This window comes from Argiope bruennichi, chromosome 1, assembly GCF_947563725.1.
Source record: "Argiope bruennichi chromosome 1, qqArgBrue1.1, whole genome shotgun sequence".
Classification (NCBI taxonomy): Eukaryota; Metazoa; Arthropoda; class Arachnida; order Araneae; family Araneidae; genus Argiope; species Argiope bruennichi.
Window position 1 is genome coordinate 71,865,370 of NC_079151.1, and position 19,682 is coordinate 71,885,051.

The following is a 19,682-nucleotide window of genomic DNA, read 5'->3' on the forward strand; positions in this document are numbered from 1 at the left end:
TTCGATATATTCGATATATGTTGTTGCAATTGTAATTTGAAACATGGTAAGCAGTTTTAGCTGAAGATTTCGTAGCTAAAACAACAAAGATTTATGGAAAAGAATTTTGTATAGATTTGAAGTGTAGCATATAGATTTTTATAAAACGGTGTAACAAATCTATCCAATGTTTGTTCGTCTGTCGTAGTGGGGGAAAAAAACTCAAACACGCAACAACTTCGATAAATGAAATTCGATATATGTTCTTCTTGTTGCAATTGTAATTCTGTGTCAAATTTTGGTTTCAATTGGGGAGGAAACCAGCGGTTGTTTTCTACCCAAAATGTTCTCGCATGCTCCCTTAAAAACTTGTCATGCCAGAGAACGCCTTACATGGCATTAGTGTACAGTAGTTATAGAAATATTCTTTTATCATGAATATAGCATTTTTACTGAATTGATCGAGTCGACCTGGCGTGTTTTTTGGCGATTAATCCTTGGCATGCGTTAATAGTATCGAAAAATAGAATTTATATTTTATATAGGTTTTCTCAACCGATTGGAACAAAAATTTGACACAAAACAGAACTTATAGTCACAAAGTCTCATACTAAATTTGGTATATTGAAATCATTGCATTTTTGAGCTATCGCGTTTATATGCTTCTGAAAGTGCAGACCGACAGGCGGTCAACCCCTGACTGAATTTCTCTCAAAATTTGATTGGTGTCTATCTAAATGTGTGTGCCAAATTTTTTCCATCTATTTCTCTTCGCTTTTTAATTATCATAACTTATATTCGAACAGCCGGACAGACAAACTTTCTCTGAACGCTCAAAATTTGATAGAAATCTACAAATTTGATGTAAAGACCGCGTACCAAATTTCATCTGCGTTGCCCAAAACGTTTTTGAATTATCTTTGTCACAGACAGACAAACGGATATTTTCCAGAAATTTGCTTTTCGAATTCATAGAGATGTAAAACATGAAGATTTGTCAAAATCTCGAATTCGAATTTTTTGACGATTACTATATTTTATTTGTACTACATGTACGAGAAAGTAATAATAACATAATATAAACCGTTAACATGTTTTATAATGTGTTGAAATGTGAAACGAAATTGACCAGTTTATTAAAATATGGGCGTAAAATGCACACTGCCTAAAGCCGCATAATTACCTAAATCCGCCCTTGTATATCCATACATCAAATATAGCTCCAATAATTCATATTAATAAAAATTCTCTCGAAGGTACTATATTTTCGGCAAAGGTTTCTGTATTAGATACAAACTTATATATTTAAGTGATCCTTATTAACTTTCCCCATACTTCACGGGGAAATGTATGATAACTTTCCGCATTTGTTTATCAACTAGTCTGCAAACAGAATCAGATAAAAAGTTTTTTCCTCCCTTTCTGGGAACGGTTGATAGATGACAAAGAAGTCTTTATTGACAGAAGCAGAAAATGTAAAAATAAAATATAGTCGGCAAAATGAATACGTGAGTTCTTTTGCTAGAGTTTTATTTTCTCCAGAGCCTGGATAGTACAATCGAAATTCTATAAAATGCAACTGCCATGCCAAATAACAATAAAAAGTTATCACATAATGTAATTACTATTTCACAAACAAAGTATTTCGAATTGGTTTATTTGTAAAATGAACTCTTAATTTTTATCCAATTGCTTTAATATTATAACGTAAATAACTTCTTGAATTCTTGATTTAAAGTTTTGAAACCTTTTCAACGCACGACATCTTTTGAACTAAAAAAAGTATTTAATTTTTCAATTGTATAAAACTTTAGAAAAATATATCGAATCAATAAGATGTATGCTATTAAATAGAATAGTTTGTAAAACATAAAGCAACGTCTCAAACATAAATCGTTTTTAAATACTTTTAGGTTAAATTGACTTCATGCTTATGACATAGGAATATTGAATTATCACAAATCCCTTGATGAACTCGAATTTTGAAATTTTATGTATTCTGGACTATTTTAAATTAATTAATTTAAATCCGGACTATTAATACACTATTTTAAAGTTTTTAGAATGTAATCAATTTAATAAATGGTGATTCAATGTAAGGAGTATCGTGTAATAATGAATTTGAGGAAAAATTTATTTTGCGGTTCCACAGTATTTATAGCTGACTACTTTTAGCAACCACCTGGTATTCTGAAATTAATAATTTCTAAAATTTTCAGTTGAATGTTTTATGGCTTCATTGGCAAAATATTTTTAAACAAATGTTGTTAGACATGTAACATGTACTATTTTAAAGTATTGCACTGTTTCTTTTCGTTGTGCAATGTTGTTTACTTAATTTTCTGTCATCTCACTAAGTAATTAAACTTCAATTATTATAAAATTAAGATTGTTTCTAAATGAATTTAAACACTTTTTATTTAAAATATGGTTACAGAAAGTTGGTTATTCATTAAATGTACTACAAAAAATATCATAATTTATGCAAATACTTAGAGAATTGTTCACAATAAATTTCTCTGACTTAAAAAAAAAATCCTTACTGCACTGTAATAAGAAAATAATTTCAAGTGTTAACAACTGTAATATTTTTTTATACATCCAATTAAATAACTGGAAAGAGAAGTAAAAATAAACGCACTTTAAGAAATTTTGGTTATTGCTTACTTGTGAAGTTAAACCTTAGTTGTAAGTACAATTGAATTTCAAAAAAGTATAATAAAACCATACTTTAAATAAAAGCATTCTAATTATGAAATAATAAGCTATAATTTCATACCTACATCTTCAACAATAGAAAAAAAATCCAGAGGGAAATAGTAGTAACAATGACAACGATTTCACTTTCTTTATAATAATGAAATATATCGTACAATAATCATAAAAATATTTTTAATAATAATTCATTTTAATAACAAAAAAAGCTGTACATCAATTATATTAGCATCAACGAAAACATAATTTTTGAAATTTGCAGGAGGTGAAAAACTTATTTTTGTGTTATAATATTTTCGAAAATGATTGCGGAGAATGGACAAAACTTATCATAATTTTTAATTAAATATAATTCTGGTTAAAATTTCAAAAAAAATAAAAACCATTCGATATTTACATTCCTTTTTTCTAGTGCGTATCTGTGCTAAATTTAGTAGCTTTAGGTTTGAGGATTCATCCCATAGAGTATCAACATACATACAGTTGCTACAAGCCAAACTCGTACACCATAGGAAAAAAACTTGCTCTACCAAAATATTTTAACTTAAATGAATTAGGAAAAACGTGTTTTTTAAGCAGTGAATTTATTGTACAGTTAAAAACAAAACCATATAGAGCCAATTCATAAATTATAACTAAAAATTTAGACATGAAAGACATCGGACATCTCACAATTAAGCACCAAATAATTGCAACATTGGTTATGTTCAGGGGAATTTCTCAATATTGTTATTTTTATTTACTGTGGAAGTAAATATTAATTTAATTAAAAGATCAAGGCAAAGGGGTCAAACGAGCATTGAGTTAAGAAAATTGGTTATTAAGCATGCTGGGGATGGAAAGTATGTGTCAGAAATATCCGAGATTATCCATAGAAGTCATTCAACGGTTAAAGACATCATAACACTTTTCAAAACCAACAATCATGTGGAAAATAAGCCTGATACAACCCACAATAAGATTTTCAAAGAAGCAGATTGTCAATATTTAATCAGAAAAGTAAAAGCAAATCCGTTCTTTAGTGCACCAAAGCTATCTATTATTGCTGAAAAAGAACAATAATAAAAAGGTACTCCAAAAGATATCAATGGGGAAAAAAAGCCTTTCATAATTAAGCAAAATCAGACTAAAATTTAAATTTGAAAAATAAGGATATAAATTCGCAAGGAACAGGAAAACAAGGATTGTTCTTTTTGGGAAAATGTCTTGTTTACCGGTGAGAGCAAATTCGACATTTTTGGATCCGATGGCAAGCCCTACTTCTGGAGAAACTCGAACGAGGAACTTTGCATAAACAATTTGAAACTAACTGTGATGCATGATGGTGGATCAGTTATGTGAAGGGGCTTGTTTTCAGCTACTGGCCCAGGAACCCTGCACTTTATTGAAGGGAGAATGAATCAGAATGTGTACCTCGAAAATTTAAAGAAAAATTTGTCGTAGTATGTACTGAAACTTTCTCTTGACAATAAATGGCGATTTTATCAGAATGATTATCCAAAACATAAAACTTATCGATTGCGTTCCTGGCTTCTATATAATTGTCCTCACGGCATGGGCATTCCACCCTAAAACCCCGATATAAATTCCACCGAAAATTTATTGGAATACCTTTAAAAAAAAAAAGTCCGGTAACACGCCATTTCTTGTAAAGATGAATTTAAAAGAAAATTGTATCAGGAATGAAAATATATTGAACTTAATTTTTGTCATACCTAACGTTTTAAAATGGTTATAAAAAATAGAACTTACATGAAAAATAATAATTTATTTGAAATATTAATTAGTTTTAATAATCTTCTTATCCGTCCGAGTTTGGATTCTGCTTTATTTTTTATTTATTTATTTATTTTGCTTTTTGCCGTAATTTCTGGTTAAAATGAATTCATTTATAATTTTTGTTATTTGTTTCTATAATTGAAATGAATATGCTACTGAAAATTCATTTAACTATGTTTCTTATCATTTTCAGTTTACAAATTTTGAATGTATTTGTATTTTTTCTTTGATGTCTAAATTTGGCTTGAAGCGACTGTATATTCATCTTTATTATTAAATACTTATTTCCAGTGACTTTCTGGTTTGTCGGGAATATTGGTTTCTGATAAATCTTTCAGATATAATTTTATATCCTTAAAGTTATATCTTATCTGTAGTTATCCATGAAGTTATTATCGATTCGCCAAATTGCATGACAATAAAGTCGTGTTATTTTAATTATCTTGCTTAAGTTTGTATTGTGTGCACGAACCTTTCTAATGGAGACCAGTTCATGACGTCATAGTGTTATTAAAAAATGTACATGTCAGATTCATTTATCTTCTAATTTTCGCGGTACGTAACTTCACTTTTTTATTTGTCTTGTAAACTGCACAAATATTAAACAAAATTTTCTTCTCCGGTTTTTAACAATGGAAGAAAATTATGAAATTAAATATTTGACGAAATATTATAAACTGTTTGAATTTCAGGGCAATAATGTAATGTATTATTGGAAATTAAGTAAAAAAAAATAGTTTAAAAACTACCAAAATCGGAAAAATCTGCATAACTACTAAATTAATTTCATTGCGAAAACAATTTTTTGTAAAATTTTGTAATGGGATAAAATCCATTTTTATGCCATAAAAGTTTCAGAAATTATCGTGGTAAAACATCAACATTCAGTTTATTTATTAATTAATTAAATTCTAATTAAAATTTACAAAATTCACAAAAATCACTCCGCGCTGCACATTTTTACTTTCCAAGTTATATATGTGCCAGATTTGGTAGCTGTAAGTCAAATGCTCTGGCCTCCAAAACGACAACATGCGCACACAAAGATACACAAGCATTCTTCGTTATTATTATTATTAGAGATTGAGATAGAGAAAATGAATCTTCAAATATATTAGACTGTAAAGTACAACATAATAACGAAACAGTTTTGAAACAAATATTTCTATTAATATACGGAATTAATATACGGAAATCGATTTATTGATCGAAAATATTGAGGTTCAGAAACAAAATTGCGAATAGACGAAAACAATACTATCAAGAAATTAAGCCATAATAAATGTAGCAAGGGCAACAAATTTCGATGAATTTTTTTAAAAATTAATATATAAGTTTGAGTACATTTTTAATTTGCTTAATGTTTTTCTATCTACTTTCCACGCTTCTACGATTTAGTCTTGACGTTCAAATTTTTGATTTAAAAAAAGATTTTCTGGATTGTAATATATTAATAAAAAGGCATTTTTAGAAATTTTTCTTCTTAATTATAGAACGATGCCGGATATTGTCGGATATTATCTCAGATAGGACTACCTGACTCAGATTGGACTTAATCTGTGTGGACTACCGCTATATTCTAAAAAATTTTTATTGCATTTATTTTTATACATTATATATTAATATTTTAATAAGTAAGATGAATAATTATTGTATTTTGATAATAATTAACCATTAAACAATCATATTAGTAGCTTTCATTGGAATAATCTGATTTTTCTTTGTTATATATTGAGCAGATTTTTCCCCCGCCCGTTTCATATATCCTACATTATTACGTCACTTATGAAAAGGTCTCATTTTTCATTTTTTTTTGTTTTGTTTTTTGTTTTATAATAATTAAAATACAGTGGTAATGGTCTCCCAAAAATTTTCTCGCACAATCACTAATTAAGGAGATATCGCTCCCCCCACATAAAATCGTGGCCCTTGAATGGCATTGTCCAACATTAGTTACGAAATACATACATCTGACGTGAATCTAGCGATATTATTGATTCTATCGCGCGATCGTTGGAACATAATCATTGGCTTGTGGTTAATATGCAAGTACCTGAAAATGGAATATGTATTTTAGATGCATTTTTCCCGCCCTAGTGAAAGCAAGCTTTGACATAGAATTTCAGTTGTAGTCACAAGATCACATATCGAATTTCATTTATTTGTGTGGAAAGTACAAACAGATAGACGTACAATCCTTTAACAGATTTAGTTCAAAACTATATAAGAATGTACATTTTAGCTAATAAAAAGTCAAATTTTATCTAATTAACTCTTTATGTTTTGAAGTTATTGAGTTCTCTTGCATTCTGACACCGGCAGATAAACTCCACTGAATGGATTTCGTTCAATCTACAAATTTGGTAAAGAAATCATATACCTACTGTAGTAATTCAAAACGTTTTGAGGGCCGCGGTGGCCTGGTGTTAAGGTCTCGGCTCGTGAGCTATAGGGCTCCAGGTTCGAGACCCGATTCCACCGAAGAAACGTCGTGTAAGGGGTTCTGTTGTACATTAAATCCGTCAGGGCCAAACGTTTACCCACTGGTGTGGCGTGGTGTGGAGAGGGGGGTGCCTGCTCAGGTGTCGTCCTCGTCATCTGACCGCGGTTCAAAATTATGAGGTCCGTCCCTAAATAGCCCTAGTGTTGCTTAAAACGGAACGTTAATATAACTGAGCTAAAACTTCAAAACGTCTTGAGTTATTAGAAAACGATCACTCAAATTGCTTTGAATTATAATTTCCCCTAATAAAAAAATACGTTTTTCAGATTCAGGGAAATATGAAACGTGGAGTTTCGTCAAAATCTCGAGTGTAAATTTTCTAACGATTACATTATTTTCGCTTTCTATGTTTCGTGTACGAGAAAATAAAAAATTAAAGTAACTACATACCCAATTTCATTTATTTTGAAAAATCGCGATCATATTTACAAGAATCTCCGTCAGACCAGTTGACCAGTTGTACGAGAAAATAAAAAATTAAAGTAACTACATACCCAATTTCATTTATTTTGAAAAATCGCGATCATATTTACAAGAATCTCCGTCAGACCAGTTGACCGAATTGGTCTAAAATGTACATATATTTATAATTCTGTTGATAAAACGTTATAATATTCAGTTTCATAAACCATACATGCAGAATTTCACAAATTGAACTTGTTTTGAGAATAAATTATCCGTTTTTCCAAGTTCAGGACAGACTACCATTTAACAAATTTCTGATTAATACCTCTAGGGACCCTTAGACGATGCAAATTTTTTAGGCCCTCTTTTCTTATCTCTGATCTTCTACAGTAGATACTTTTCATTGGTTTTAACTCTCTATATAAATAGTTTTATGTAGCAAATTCTGATAATCTAATAAATCATTTAAATGTGGGTCCCTTTCTAGAAAATTGGATACAATATTTCATGAAGAAAAAAATTCAAGATTCAAATTTAAAAGCAATTTTAAACGAAGTAGTAAAAGAAATTTTTGGACATTTACTAAAACTATTCAATTAAAAAATAACATTTTTTTTTAAATTGTCAACAACTTATTTTTTAAGAATTTATGAGCTCATAAAAGATAATATATTAGAAATTTTAGTATTATGTTCTATCTTTTAAATAATATTTGATTTTAATTTGAATTAATTCTAGTGCGCAGACCTTGTTAATTAAATAAAATCATATTTTGATTACGCTTAAGTCATCAGACGCTTTTATCTTAAATTAGCCCATATTAATTTCATTCTAAAATGGTCTCTTATTTACTGATCCATTTTCCGCTTTTTATTTAATTAATTTTATACAAGCTTTATAAAACTGCTCACTTCAGCATTTTCTCACTTTCCAAATGAAGGGGGAAAAATAATTGATACTTACAACATTCTTTTGAAGATACCTAAGATTCCCTTTCCTAAATCGACACCTGCCAAAGAAATCCCTATCAGAATCTCATATTAAAATCTCTAAAAGAAAAAATTTCTCTCCTTTGCTCTTATGTTGCGATGTAGATTGTTTCATCGCTTATTCTATGTATGGAAATCATGTATCCCGTGATGAAATATATCGGTTTAAAAATTCAAACGTTTCTTCTTCATCTGCTAAAATATGTTTACATGTATATATGTTATATAACGAAATTTCGGGATCCGGTGCCAGTTACCTGCTTTGTTCATTTGATAATCAGACTGAAAGATCACATCCAATACAAACAGAAATAATTCCAAAAACCGTTATTTCTCAGGAAGGTTTATAATTGTCTCATTCATTCCGGTTTTTTTCACTTTTTATATTAAATATGCGAGAAAATAAAAAAAAAAGATTTCAAAAATATTTTAAAGCAAAAAACTATAATCTTTATATTCGTGCTATGAATGAAAACATCTATCAAAATATTATGCTGGGAGCTTTTTTCCACCTTTCTTTCTTTTCCTCGCCTATGGTCCTCTGTCTTGTATATGTCACCACCCACAATTGAATTAAATAATTGACCTTTGTTCATTTCCCAAAGAATTTGTTGATAATAAGTGGCAATTATGTAAAGCTCTCTCGCTGAAAAGCGGCCCCTCGTAAATCGGCTGCTTGAGAGGCAGAAATGACACAATCAACTCAACTCGGGCTGTGTTGATTGGAAATCCACAGCGGAACGGAAGTCGTAATGAGGCACCGGCATGATAGATGGTCTGACCATCTGTAACGTCTCATTTCTCCGCAAGATTCTATCTGCTATGTTTAGACACACGATGAGCAGCTAATGAATGCTCCCGATGCTATTTTTCTCCCGCGGATCCTTTTTTTGGGAATGGGCCGGAGTATTTTTATAAGCTTCCAGTGTCTAAGTCAAATGCCCTGTCAGTTTTTTGAAAAACATTTACTGTGTGAAATGTCACTAGACTTTTTCTTACTTTCGTTATTTTTATGAAAAAAAATGAGATAAGGTTTTTTTAATCATTCGCAGTCATTTATGTCTGCCAAGATATCAGCTCATTAAAACTACTATTTCTTTTGTAACTGACGACTTAGCAAATTGGAAAGCGCCCTTTTTTTTTAATCTCTCTTTTCTCCTTTTTTTTTCCTAAGATTTTATTTATTACGTGAAAATGAAGCTGCTGAAAAGAGCGTTGGATATAACTCAACTCGAGAGAAAAAAAAGAATAGTTAGTTTGTAATACGCAGCCTTCTCGTTGATTTCTTTCAACAATATATTTCTTGTTTATTTTTGTGTGCGATATACATTTTTTTAGCGCCGGAAATGTTTTTATCTTTGTAGTTTGATTTTTCTTTATTTAAAAAGTCTTAAAGAATTTTTTTTTTAATTTATAAGTTTCAATTAGAACGAACTAATGCTAGCAGGTAGGAAAATCTTTGTGAAATTTGAAGAATAGTAATATCGCTAGCTTCAAAACAATTTCAAATCATTGACTGTCCATCAGTCTGTACTTTCGCACATATGTAAACGCAGTGATACAAACAAATGAAATTTTGCATATGATCTGATTACAATTGTAGTTTTATGGAAAATGTTGGTTTCAATTAATTTGGGGAAAAACGTCAAAAATTCAAAATTTATTTTCTTGTTCTTGTATATTAACCGCATGACAACACAATTGCTCAAAAGAATCGTCAAAGATGGCACATTATTTTGAGTGAAAAGACTGGACATGTTAAAAAAGTGTTAAGTATTGTTCATCAATGCCATGCAATTTATTCACAAATATCGGTCTTCTGTACTAGAAGCACACTATATACTTTGAAAATATAAATCTCGGGACTAGCTATTTTCATGGGCTTTTCCCCTGACCCGCAATTTCAGCAATGACTGTAGGGAAATAACACACTTATTAGAGTAAGCGATAAAGTTTCGTCATTTGTTTCAGTTCTCAAAATGCACCATTTTGAAGGTCGCATATTATAATAATAGGTAACAGATTAATAACAACCAAATATTCGATACAAAGTATTTATTGATATGGAACATGATTATTTAATGTATTACTTACCTTTGTTGCTCACATTCTTGTAATTGATGAACTATGATGACCTAGACAATGTGCATTATGAGATCATTCTTGAAATAAGCGGCAGTGGTTTCCCCAAAACTTTCTTGCATACTCTCTAATAAACTTGTATTAGATAGTACGCTTTGCGTAGCAAATATTAATTTTTGGCGTGAATTTAGTATTTTGACTGAATCTATCGTGTTGACCTTGGCGAGTTATTTGGCGATAAATCCTTGCCATGCCGCTAATAATAAACGAAAATTGAATTTGCGTTTTAGACATATTTTTCTCGACCGATTAAAACAAAAATTTGACACAAAACTGCACTTGTAGTCTCAAAATCCGATACCAAATTCTATTTATTGAAGTCATTGCGTTTTTGATTGATCGCTTTTACATGTTTCTAAAAGTACAGACCGACAGACAATCAACCCGTTATTGAATTTGGCTCAAAGTTTGATGGCCTAAGTGAAGATTAGTGTGCACCAGCCGATTGCCGCCAATATTGCAACCCATCGGATCCCTCTTATAGCAACCGTACTGCTGTTTTGTTTACTACTTTTTGCAATGGTTGAGTTGTACTTAAACTACAATTAAATTATGAAAAATGTTAAATTAAAAATATTAAAAAAATATCGATTAAAGATTTTACTTTTGTTCTTTATTATAAAGAAATTTAAGCTTATAATTAAAAGTTATTTTCTACTTTCTTTTTTTAATGTGAATACGAACAGAAAATATTTATTCTTTTGCAATTTTTAATTGTCAGTATTCGCTTTAAAAAATATCGTCTGCATTCTCACTTTCAAAGACAGCTGCAAATGGAATTCTTCGCAGTTCTCGTAATTCTTTTGGTGTTATAACGGTTGGTTCCCTTCATAATTTGTTATGTGGGGATTATTTCGAACCTGTAGAATGGATGAAGAGCGAGTTAAATATGCATACATATATATTTTACGAGTTAATGAAATTAGGAAAGGATGCTTGTTTGAAATTTTGTATTGAGAATGGTTTGATATCGATCCGGCAGAATGGATGGAAGGTGAGTGGAATATATTCTTTTACAAGTTGATGAAGGTGGGGAAAGTATGTTTGTTTGAAATCTTGTATGGAGAATGTTCCGATTGCTTATTTCTCCGTTTTTTCTTTTCTCTTGGTTATGTACTGTTTCTGTTTTCCACACAGTCTTTATGTTCAATGTGCTAGCGAAGCTACTAGGTTCCCGCTCCCGCTGCTAGCGAAGCCGTAGGATGGTTTTTTAAGTTAAAAAATCCTGCCCGGTGCCTTCTACAGATGCCTTCGGCATCTGTAGAAGGCACCGGGCAGGATTCCCTCTGAAATCCGTTCGTACAACATCCTTCATTCTTTCTTTTCAATTGATTATGTACAGTTCATGTTATCCACACAGTCCTTATGTTCAATGTGCTAGCGAAGCTACTAGGTTCCCGCTCCCGCTGCTAGCGAAGCCGTAGGATGTTTTTTTTAAGTTAAAAAATTCTGCCCGGTGCCTTCTACAGATGCCTTCGGCATCTGTAGAAGGCACCGGGCAGTATGAAAAAAAAAAAAAAATACTTATCAGTAAAACGTTCTAATTAGATGGCGGGAAATAGTAACCGTAACTGTTCCACGGAAGTATTTGTTTATTTTGTCCGCCATCTTTATTGGCGACTTGGCATTGTTGGCGCAGCTGGGTGCACACTAAAATTCACTTTTACCAGTTTGATATAGGTGTCTAGACTATAGATGTTAATTCTGTATTGAATTTATCTAGCTCTCTTCGTTTTGCAGTTATCGTGTTAAATTATAGTGGAACAGCCGGACAGACTTCCTCTGAGCGGATTTCCCACAACATTTTATAGAATTCTAAATTTGGTTTAAAAACCGTATAGCAAATTTCATCTGTCTAGATTACAGCATTTTTGAATTATCTTTGTCACAGACAGACAGGCAGAAGGACGTTTTTCAAAAATGTGCTATTAGAACTCAGAGAAGTGGAAATTTATCAAAATTACGTCGCATTGTTTTTGATGATTACTATAGGTGTTATGACTCAAGGCAAAATTCTCCTTTCGTTTTAAATATATTTATTTTCACAACACGGCACAGAGATAATGAGGCTATTTACAGTAGAGAAAGTTATTCTGCATAGAATACGTACATAATACTGATGAAAACTTATAAATACTATTAAAAAGCGTAAGTTAACGTAATCACATCAAAAGCCAATTTTTTATTCTTATTTTTCCGTAACCTAAACTAAAAAGAACTTGCCAGATTCCAAATTGAAATAAGCTAAGAGTAGAATTAAAGAAACAGGAAATACAAAACTTAATGGTGAGTGGCAACAATAGGTATTTTCTCTGTAGTACGTATAGGCAAAAGGTAAAAATAAAAAAATAAAAATAAAAAATAAAAATAAAAAAACTTTTTGGTTTAATTTCACATTTTAGTACATCTTTAACTTAATCAACATATCAGTCAATCTATTTTACTTTAATTTTTTTTATTATTTTAGTACTTTTTGAAAATGCATACATGTTTATTATTATCATTTTTTTTTTATTTCGCATAAACATTATGGGGAAAATGATGATTAAAGTAATAAAACTCTTAAAAAATTTATCACAATTATTAGTTAATAATTTTCTTACTTACAAATATAACCAATTAATTACTAAGAAAGATTAACAAGAAATAATAATTTTAAATAAATATAATTTTAAAGTGACTGCCAACGTTAAAAATAGCATATTTAGACTACGTAGGTAAAATGTTTTTTTCAAAAATCTTTTAATTCAAACATTGATCTTTCTAAAATCATTTTTTCTTTTCATTTTATTTCAGCTAAAAGCCGAGACATAACTAATTAAAAAACTGATATTTGCTGTTAGTTTAATTAGATGTCTCAGTCTACAGCCAAAAGTCGCTTCAAAATGCAGTTTTTTAAACTTTTTTTAAAATTATTTTTCTTCATTTTTAAATTAGAAATTATTTTATTATAATGTTGCTTGTGCACAGCCATAAATTGTTTAACTAACTTTCTTAGATTCTGGATATTAATTGGCAACATCTTCGCTTTCTCAAGGGATTGTTCACATTGTAGATTTCTTTTTGTTTTCACGTAAACTTCCTTTCGGAAATTTAAAAAAAAAAAAAAAAAAAAAAAAAATCCACAAAAGGACTGGGAAGTAAACAATTTCCACGACAAATTGCAAAACTGGTATGGTATTCCAATTCATAGCAATCCTGGTAAAAGGATGCAATTTGGAGTCATTACTGTGGCAATCGTAAACTGATGAGCAATGAATATGAACATGGATTACTCACCTTGCCGGCGATCGCTCTTTTCGCGCTGAAATGAAGTCACATCGAACTTACGAAACGACATTAATGCAAGTTGCTGTTAAATTAAATCAATCAGTCAACAACATTGAAGAAAGCCAATCTATTAAAGTACTAAGACATTTAATTAGTTGAAATTATTTACAGAATCATATACAGGATTTTTAGTATAAACATTTGTGATGGAGCTGTAACACCACACATCGCAAAGTTCGCCGAAGAAAATTCCGAATTTGTTTCAGGAATTCCAGGAGTTGAGTTGTCTCAGAAGAAGTGAAAGTGCTTTTCGTGACAATTGCTGTTCAAGAATTAAGCATTTTGTGCATGAGTGACGTCCGACAATAGACAACAGCTAAAGGACATTTCAACAGGCAAAGGTACAGGGGAAAACATTTCTTTGAAAAGCCATTGGATTTTTCTCAAAACATCATTAATTTTATAAAAGCAGCCTGCACGAAGCGTAATGATCAAAAGTTGCTAAAAAAATCCCCTACATGAAATTTTGCAAAATAACTAGTATTTAATTAGCTTCCCATTTTATAGCAATATTAGGGCTATTTGGGATGGATTTCGTAATTTCAAACTGCCGTTAGTTGACAATGACGATACCTGAACTGGCACCCGACCTCCCAAACTGCTGCACCACATCAGCGTAAGGGAATTTGACCCTGACGGATTAAGCGCGTATTTGGAAAAAACTTCTATATTGTTAATATATAAGTCTCAATAACTTTTTTACATTTTAATCAATCTTTTAGATTTTTAGTTTATTTTGAAGATAAATATGCTTAATACTTATTGTGTGAAAGAAATTTTGATTATCTTATTAAAATTTTGTGTAGAATGTTAGCCTTTTTGGTTAAATTTTGTCGAAATTTACTTCAAATCTATCAATTAAACAAGTAGGATATGCAGAGAAACTTGGTTTTTGTATATCTATTTTCATGTACTATTTAATTTTAAAACACCAAAAGAAACTTAAAAAATAACTTTAAAAAATTACCTCGAACGTAGGCCTTAAAATTATTATTTTACAGAACCGATCAATGGAAAAGATAATGAATTAAATAATTAGTATTTCGATAATAACATGTTAAAAAATTGATAATATTATAATATTTAACATAAACCATTAATATTCCAATATATAATAAAAAGTACTTTAATTTGTGATTTTATAACTGCCCATATACATATACTATAGTACTAATCTTTTATAATTCAAAAATTGTACGGATGTTTTGAAAATCTGTTTATATGACAACCACGGTTAGGCAAATCAGTAACATGCCGTGGTTTGTTAAGAACAAAGACATCCAAAAAGATGCAATCCTTGCAACCTTGTAGAATTTTCACAAAAAACTATTAATAAGATAAAAAAAAAAACAAAAAAACTCAGCTTTGAAACTCAAAAAACAACAAAAAGGCAGATAGATGAAATTTATGTAATCGTCTTAGCACTAAAAAAGTCAGTATACAAGATTGACTAATTTAGCACACGAGACCGCCAGCTTTCATTTGCGCGCTTCTGAATACAATGATTCAAAAATACAGTGCCTTAAATCTTTATTTTATGCTTTAAACTAATATACCGCTATTTTTTTTAAAAAATTCTTATATTTTAATGCATTTTTTATTAGTCTGAAAGTAATGGTTTAACCACACTTAAAGCTAAAATAAAATCACCCGCTCAAACGAAAACAACTTTTTTTAATACTATGTTCGCATTTGTCTGGTTCATATGATATTCTAATTTTAATTAAAAGCAGATAACAAAAAACGAATAAAGATTTTAAACGATAAAAAGCTTTTGCATATTATAATACTTTATACGAAAATAATTTTTAAGTTAAAAATATTATACATTAAAGGATTTTAATCTCAAATAACGCCGGATGCATCAAATGATACAAACATACATATCTATCTATATATATATTATTTTTAAATAAAAAAAATATCTAAATATTCTTATAATCAACAAATTTGTTTTTTTAATTAAAATATTATGCATGAAATGAAAAAAAAAATTATATTAAATATCCTTAGCCGCAAACGGTTTTTAAATTTCATGGCCTATTGAGAAAGCAGATTATACAAAAAATATTTTTTTAAACCGTCCGATACTAATTTTTTTCTATAATAGCTTGGCTATTTCGATAATTCTGCCAATAATTTCAAATAGTATTAAATTTCATTTGGAATGGAATTTGAAGGCAAATAATATAATATCCTTATTCAACTGAAGAATGATAATACTTATCAGCGAAATCTGAAAACTTATTAGTTAGTTCAGAATTGCAAAGATAACAAATTACTTATGGAGTTCCTTTTTATTTATATTTATAATCTATTGAGTCCCTCAATCCAAGCAAGGAAGCAAAGCCTTCAGATGCTTTTTAAAATGTTATTTCTGTTTAAATTTGATGAGTCCATGGTTAATTTAAAAACAAATGGCAAAAAAAAAAAAAAAGCGAACCACTTAAATTAGCGTAACTTTGTTTTTAATTATTAAAAATCATTAATTATAGAAAAAAACTGTTAACTATGTGTTATGGAAATCATCCAGTGAGTTACGTCAATAATCTGGATAATGGAAAACGACTTTTTATTCCACGAATGTCCCAGGAAACACGAAGCACAGATAACAAAAACACAGCCAAGATGTACGCTAAGAAAGGAAAAGAAAAAGAAAATAGAAATTATCAACATGAGCAGCACAATTCCATAATAAATAAAAGCATAGCACTTGCAAAAGTGCTCGGCATCTACAGCTAAATCAGCTCAATTTGCTAATCGAATCCAGAGAAAAGCATCAACATTTGGAATTTATACAGGCTTTCCGATAGGACGTGAAGTCACATGAAATTCTCAAGATCCCGGTTCCTAATAGGGATAGGGCCACAATTCTTCCATTTTCCGAAACCTTCATTTTTTTGGTAGTCGCAGATTTTTCGCCAAATAGTTGCCAAGTTTAAGGGTTATTGATTTGGCATCCATTAAGAATCTCTTTCCAACTATAAGACTTAGACGATAGGAAAATGATATTACAGATTCGTAATATATGCTAATGAAGAAAAAGTATCTAATCCGTGAATTTATTGTATAACCAAAGGCAAAGGTCACCTCTTAGCTCTTTAATATATTTACACAATATGGCACATTTTGTGGTTTGAGATATAATGGAAAGAAAAATTGAATATATCATTTAGACCTCTTTCTAGTGACTGATTGGATCTAGAACTTGTCACTATAATTTTAATGTCAAAGCTGTAGAGCCAGTTTTCATTTACCATGCTTGTAATCGTGTTTAACACACTAACAGACAAACAAGCAAGCAGTTAGTTCATTAAGTGACGATTCTAATCCAAAATTAGAAAATCTACAATTTTAGTATAAAACTCATATATAGTATCATCATGGTTTTGAGTTACCTCGGTCACATACGTCCGACAAGATAGATTGATTGTTTGATTACATGTTAATGGCCTGATCTAAAACCTGATGCAAATAGCCATATATTAACAAACAGCAAATTTCGTCTCTCATGATGATTGTGATTTTAAATTATCATATCGAAGTGCATACTATAACAGACAAGGATACTGTCTGTCGAATTATTTCGTCAGAAATTTGATAAAATTTGCAAATACTACGTATCAAATTTTATCCATTAAGTTTGTGGGATTCTTAAGGTATCGAGTTCACAATCATACATATTAAGTTACAAAAATTACTTTTTTAGACTTTGGAAAATCAGAAAATGGAAATGTATCATGATGAAAACAAATTCTTTCACTATCACATTGTTTTCTTTACAAGAAAGTAAAGAAAGAAATAATAATTTATAATTACATTTCAAAGATTTTTTTTACGAGAAAAAAAAATTATTTTTCTTGTGGAAAAAAAAATCTTAAAATTTTCATATTCTAGAATGCAAATAAAATATAGCTTTCTGTTACTGTCTAACTGCATTATCAATTCTTAGCTTGTCTTTATTATTTTTAAAAATGTAAGGGAAAAGAGAGTTTTATACAGACCCATTAAGTGATTCTATAAAAATACAGCAAATACGAGTTTTCATCTAAAGCTATTTTAAGGCTCCAAATCATGATTGAAGAGTTGTTCAAATACGGATTTAAAAGCTTCTTAATTAGTTAGGAAACTCTTATTTGCGATTTAGACGATTGAAATTTATGTTTGGCAACGGTTTAGAGGGGGAAAAAATAAGAGATTAGTTTAAAATACTAGAAGAGCTCTATTTGTCCTTCTTGCTAAATCATTTATTTTTGCTAAGATTTTGCGAATATGGGTCTTAGAAACTGTGGATAATTAAGTCTCGTCTGCAGGCTTTGAGACCAATTTGCCTATTCTATGAATGCAAATATTTGATTTAAGGTAGCTTAAAATTATTTCAAAATCATTTTGATTCGAATAAATTTCCTTCTCTTTAATAAATAAGCACTAAATTTAGAGTAATAAATATTTGATAGAAATTAAATTAGAAATAAAATGCAACTTCAATAACTAAGTTAAATAGAAAGAAAGGAGTCAAATATCTTACTTCACAGAAAATAAATTCTAATCGGATAATAAGTCCTAGTTTGCTTTCCCGGGACCTTTATAAAACTCATATGCAGATTTAAACATCTTTTTATCTTAGACAATGCATATTATGAGGCCCCTCTTTTAATAGCTGAGCAATAAAGTTTCTCATTTCAACACATTTTCAATTTAATCAAAATGGTAATGATTTTAATCACGATTTTTATTTTAGTAACTATTATAGGAAATATAAGCATTTATTTATTTTTTTAAACTATTTGTAAAAAATGAAAATAATAAAATTCTTAAGATATTGACCATAATTATTAACTAATGATTTTCTTACTTATAAACAGAATCATTTAATTATTATAAACGATTATAAAGAAATAATACACTATAACAAATATAAAATTAGAATCCGATCTTGGGATTTCTAATTTGGATAGGAATCTTGGGAGCGATCTTCCCAAGGTTTTCTCGCATACTTTCTAATAAAAGTGTTATACCAGAGAAAACCTTGCATAGCAATGGCATACAATTGTTATGCAATATTAACCTTTGGCATGAATTTGGCAGTTTTACTGAATCTATCAAGTCATCCTTGGCGAGATTTTTGATGATTAATCCCTGGCCTGCGGTTAATGTATACGAAAATCGAAATTTTTTATACGTGTTTCACCCGACCGTTTGAAACAAATATTTGACACAGGACTACTCTTGTAGTCACAAAATCACACACCAAATTTGATGGTTTTAAATCAATGCGTTTTTGTGTTTTCGCGTTTACATGTTACTGACTGACAGACAATCAGCCCCTTATTCGATTTAGTTCAAAATTAGATAAGTATCATACGCTACAAATGTTAAAGGTGTGCACCGAATTCCATCAGTCTAACTCTTGTCGTTGCATTGTTACCGTATTAACATATATTCGAATGGCCGGACAAACACACTTCCTCGGAACGGATTTTGCCCAAAATATAATAGAAGTCTGTAAATGTGGCATGAAAACCATGCTCCAAATATCATACATCCAGCTCAAAACGTTTTTAAGTTATCTTTGTCATATACAAACAGATAGACAGACATTTTACAAAAATGTGTCTTTTTGACTAAAGATAGTCTAAACGTGAAAATTCGTCAAAATCTGGATTTCGAAGTTTTTTGACAATTACAATACTTCTCTATACCCTGTATACGAGAAAGTAATTAATTTTTTATAGGACCTATCAAGTGAAATATAACATAAAAATTAAATAATCAAAATCCCAACATATGTTTAAAAGCTAATAAATTATTTTTATTATAATTAAATTGATTTAATAACA